This window comes from Mya arenaria, chromosome 14, assembly GCF_026914265.1.
Source record: "Mya arenaria isolate MELC-2E11 chromosome 14, ASM2691426v1".
Lineage (NCBI taxonomy): Eukaryota > Metazoa > Mollusca > Bivalvia > Myida > Myidae > Mya > Mya arenaria.
The window spans coordinates 51,378,784-51,384,494 of record NC_069135.1 but is presented as its reverse complement, the minus strand read 5'-3'; positions in this window follow the sequence as shown (position 1 = coordinate 51,384,494).

The window sequence follows — 5,711 nt, the reverse complement described above, 5'->3', positions numbered from 1 at the left end:
ATTGTGTAAGGCCGTAGCCTTAAGCCTTTAAACAAAGGCTCTGATACATTGTGTAAGGCCGTAGCCTTAAGCCTTTATACAGAGTCTCTGATACATTGTGTGAGAGTCTCAGAAACATTGTATTAGGCCTAACCATTGAGCTTTTACACAGAGTCTCAGAAACAATGTGTAAGGCCTTAGCACTGAGACTTATCACAGAGACTCTGAAATATTTTGTAACCCTTAGCATTTAGCCTTTACACATAGACTCGGAAACATTGTGTAAGGCCTTACCATTTAGCTTTTACACAAAGACTCTGAAACATTGTGTAAGGCCTAATCATTGAGCCTTTACACAGAGACTCGGAAACATTGTGTAAGGCCTAATCATTGAGCCTTTACACAGAGACTCTGAAACATTGTGTAAGGCCTAATCATTGAGCCTTTACACAGAGACTCTGAAACATTGTGTAAGGTCTAATCATTTAGCCTTTACACAGAGACTCTGAAACATTGTGTAAGGCCTAATAATTGAGCCTTTACACAGAGACTCGGAAACATTGTGTAAGGCCTAATCATTGAGCCTTTACACAGAGACTCGGAAACATTGTGTAAGGCCACAGCCGTGTGCCTTAAAACAGAGTCTCTGTAACATCGTGTAAGGCCTCAGCATTGAGCTTTTACGCAGAGTCTCTGAACCATTGTGTAAGGCCTCTGCCTTGTGCCTTTTAACAGAGTCTCTGAAACCTTGTGTAATGCCTTATTGAGCCTTTACACAGTGTCTCTGAAAAAATGTGTAAGGCCTTAGCATTGACCCTTTACACAGAGTCTCTAGAACAATGTGTAAGGCCTTAGCATTGAGCCTTTCCACAGAGTCTCTGAAATAATGTGTAAGGCCTTAGCATTAAGCCTTTGTACAGAGTCTCTGAAACCTTGTGTAAGGCCTTAGCATTGAGCCTTTACACAGAGTCTCTGAAACTTTGTGTACGGTCTTAGCATTTAGCTTTTACACAGAGTCTCTGAAACCTTATGTAATGCCTCAGCATTTAGCTTTTACACAGAGTCTCTGAAACCTTGTGTAATGCCTCAGCATTTAGCCTTTACACAGAGTCTCTGAAACCTTGTGTAATGCCTCAGCATTTAGCTTTTACACAGAGTCTCTTAAATATTGTGTTAGGTCTTTGCCATTTGCCTTTAAACAGAGTCTCTGAAACCTTGTGTAAGGCCTAAGCATTGAACTTTTACACAGAGTCTCTGAAACCATGTCTAAGGCCTTATTGAGCCTTTACACAGAGTCTCTGAAACAATGTGTAAGGCCTTAGCATTGAGCCTTTACACAGAGTCTCTTGAACATTTAACAGAGTCTCTGAAACAATGTGAAGGCCTTAGCATTGAGCCTTTACACAGAGTCTCTGGACCAGTGTGTAAGGCCTTAGCATTGAGTCTTTACACAGAGTCTCTGGACCAATGTGTATGGCCTTAGCATTGAGTCTCTACACAGAGTCTCTGGAACAATGTGTAAGGCCTTAGCATTGAGTCTTTACACAGAGTCTCTGGACCAATGTGTAAGGCCTTAGCATTGAGTCTTTACACAGAGTCTCTGGAACAATGTGTATGGCCTTAGCATTGAGTCTTTACACAGAGTCTCTGGAACAATGTGTAAGGCCTTAGCATTGAGTCTTTACACAGAGTCTCTGGAACAATGTGTAAGGCCTTAGCATTGAGCCTTTACACAGAGTCTCTGGAACAATGTGTATGGCCTTAGCATTGAGCCTTTACACAGAGTCTCTGGAACAATGTGTATGGCCTTAGCATTGAGCCTTTACACAGAGTCTCTGGAACAATGTGTAAGGCCTTAGCATTGAGCCTTTACACAGAGTCTCTGGAACAATGTGTAAGTCTTTAGCATTGAGTCTTTACACAGAGTCTGTGGAACAATGTGTAAGGCCTTAGCATTGAGCCTTTACACAGAGTCTCTGGAACAATGTGTAAGGCCTTAGCATTGAGCCTTTACACAGAGTCTCTGGAACAATGTGTAAGGCCTTAGCATTGAGCCTTTACACAGAGTCTCTGGAACAATGTGTAAGGCCTTGGCAATGAGCCTTTACACAGAGTCTCTGGAACAATGTGTAAGGCCTTAGCAATGAGTCTTTACACAGAGTCTCTGGAACAATGTGTAAGGCCTTAGCAATGAGCCTTTACACAGAGACTCTAGAACAATGTGTAAGGCCTTAGCATTGAGCCTTTACACAAAGTTTCTGGAACAATGCATTAGGCCTTAGGATTGAGCCTTTACACAGAGTCTCTGAAACCTTTTGTAACGCCTTTACACAGAGTCTCTGAAACATTGGGAAAGGCCATAGCATTGAACCTTTACACAGAGTCTCTGAAACATTGTGTAAGGCCTTAGCATTGAACCTTAACACAGAGTCTCTGAAACATTGGGAAAGGCCATAGCATTGAACCTTTACACAGAATTTCTGAAACATTGTGTAAGACCTTAGCATTGAACCTTAACACAGAGTCTCTGAAACATTGTGTAAGACCTTAGCATTGAACCTTAACACAGAGTCTCTGAAACATTGTGTAAGACCTTAGCATTGAACCTTAACACAGAGTCTCTGAAACATTGTGTAAGACCTTAGCATTGAACCTTAACACAGAGTCTCTGAAACATTGTGTAAGACCTTAGCATTGAACCTTAACACAGAGTCTCTGAAACATTGTGTAAGGCCTTAGCATTGAACCTTAACACAGAGTCTCTGAAACATTGGGAAAGGCCTTAGCATTGAACCTTAACACAGAGTCTCTGAAACATTGTGTAAGGCCTTAGCATTGAACCTTAACACAGAGTCTCTGAAACATTGTGTAAGGCCTTAGCATTGAACCTTAACACAGAGTCTCTGAAACATTGTGTAAGGCCTTAGCATTGAACCTTAACACAGAGTCTCTGAAACATTGTGTAAGACCTTAGCATTGAACCTTAACACAGAGTCTCTGAAACATTGTGTAAGACCTTAGCATTGAACCTTAACACAGAGTCTCTGAAACATTGGGAAAGGCCTTAGTATTGAGCCTCTCAATAAATTACGCCACAAATGCGGACTAGAAATTGTTATATTTTCTTGGGGTCGTACCCCAAACCCCACCCCCTTCCAACACTACAGGCTATGCTAATTTCGGTTCTAGGGGAGGGGTGCTCGTCAAAAGGTTACACCCCTTTAGTTACACCTCCTCTAACGTCCAATTATGCCCCCCCCCCCACCGGACGTTACATGGAATTTTACGATTATTTCCTTAATATTACGTCTACGTTTTAAGTGTGATAAGGAGTTGAGCAAATTTCACGATGAAATGCTTTATCAGAGGTTTGTTGAAAGAAAAGTCTTCATTTCAACAATATAAATATGATCTTTGTGTCAAAATGTTCCAGACTAACCCATCAACAGTGAATTATGGCTTCTTTATGAACTTTTTTCAACAATAAAAATAGTCAATAGGAAAGAGAAAAGTTGTCACTTCCTGATAACATTTATTCTTAAAAAGGAACCAATCACTACAAATCCCCAGTGCATCGCGCTGTTGACTAGATAGCATCCATTCGGAACTCCTCGGCCATTTTTATCGAAAACAACCTCGGATATGGACGGTTTACATACTCAGAAATCGGTATGTTTAAGTCCGCTGCAAGTAGATCGCGTAGTAAATTAATTTAGAAGTTAAACTTAATGACTTAACTCATGGGAATCTTAATTATGTTTGCAATAATAAACTTTACTTGCAATCAATTTAAGCCAGGATGAATAAATACAAGCTTTAACACTACATTAAATTTATTGATTTTATATATTTCAAAAAAAATAAAATACGAACTACTTCTACTGATGTACCGGCATACATCCAAGGTTGTTTCCAAAAAAAATGGCCGAGGAGATCCGAATGGATAGTATTAAGTCATTTGGCAAATGAAACCATTTTATTTATCTTATTACATGTTTATGTCAAAAGGCAAACGGCTTTTTAACCAATATCTGATTAAATTTTCATTCGTTATTTAGATATACCGGCATGATTATATATACAAAAAAAAAGACTGAAAATATTTTGTACAAAAAAATGCTCAAGAATTTGAGCCATTTATTGAAGTTTCCATTATTTCAAATTTTAAAACAACTTATAAAATCGTTCGATCAAAATCAATCATTAAGTAATGGTTAAAGGTTTTTATCATGTAATTACAAAAATAAATGGTTAAATGCGACGCAGCAACTTTTAAGTGGTCAACAAAGTATTATGTAAACTACCCACTAAGTGGTTCAGCCACTGTGTATATCTACCGGTTCACCTGATTTAAATCAATAACGGCTAATTGCTGAATTACTGAAATAAATGCATTGGCGAAAATGAAGTAAACGACATAATATGTAAACCACTAAAAAGCGATCTGCATGCTTTGAACGCTCATTAAATTGGAAAAATAATACATATTAACTTCCTCAATGATGATGCAAGCCAATGAATGAATCAATTATCATTTGATACTTCGGAATTTCATTAATGATTCTTAAAGTAATAAATTGAACATTAAAAGGTTCTCAAGAACACAAGGGTCATTAAGTTTCTTATACCAACTGACTGAGAGTCCGTGTATCGATTTTATCGAAAGCTTCAATCCAGTGCAAGTCTCTTCAAAAGACAAATTGCCCATTCGGAACTCCTCGGCCATTTTCCAGCGAAAACAACCTCGGATGTACTCTGGTACATCACATGAAGGAGTTCGTATTTTTTTTAAATAATAGTATTAATTGATGGTATTGTGATAACGTGTATGTTGTATATTTAAGTTTATTATTTCATTTATAATTACTGAGATTTCCAAGAGTAAAGTCATACACTTGAACTGCTAAATTGAAATTACTACGCGATCTACTTGCAGCGTAGTTAAATGTAAAATTACTGACATTGTAAACCGTCCATATACATCGAAGGTTGTTTTCGATGGAAAATGGCCGAGGTGTTCCGAATGACAAATTGCCAGAGCCGAATGCGACAGCTTTTCGATAAAACAGAAGATACATTTCGACGTTTTGTCGATGAATTAAGTTCGATTTGGTAAAAAATACGTTTCGTATAAAAAAAAAGGATAACTATCATGATGCTAATTAGTACTTCACGTTTATTTTGGACTGTTTCATACTGAAATGTTTTTCCCCTTCAATTCAACACATAACAAACCGTTTATCTTCCTTTAAAGATGCACTCTTACTCCGGAATAAGATTTACCATTGTTAAGGTGACACTCTTATTTAAAATCAATACATACACATTAATAACAAACATAAACTTTGAGTGATAAACCTTCAACTTCTTACTAAATAATATTAATTACTGAAAACAAGATTGCACCGTGTATTTAACAGCAGAAAGCGTAAAAATATTAAATGATTGGTGAATGCTAAAAGATTAACTGTGATCTACTATACATTTTTAAGGTAGAACTACCGTGTTTTATTCACATTTATTACAAATTAAATTCGGTATCCTACATAAGAACCATTGTTTTCGACATTTATTCATCGTAAGGACTGTTAAAACAATATAATTAATTGTGGTAAATCTTATTTGGGAGTAAGAGTGCATCTTTTATACAATTGTTTTATAATACCAAAAAGGATGACTAAATGTCGAAAACAATGGTTCTTATGAAAGACACCAAGTTTCATTTAAAAGAA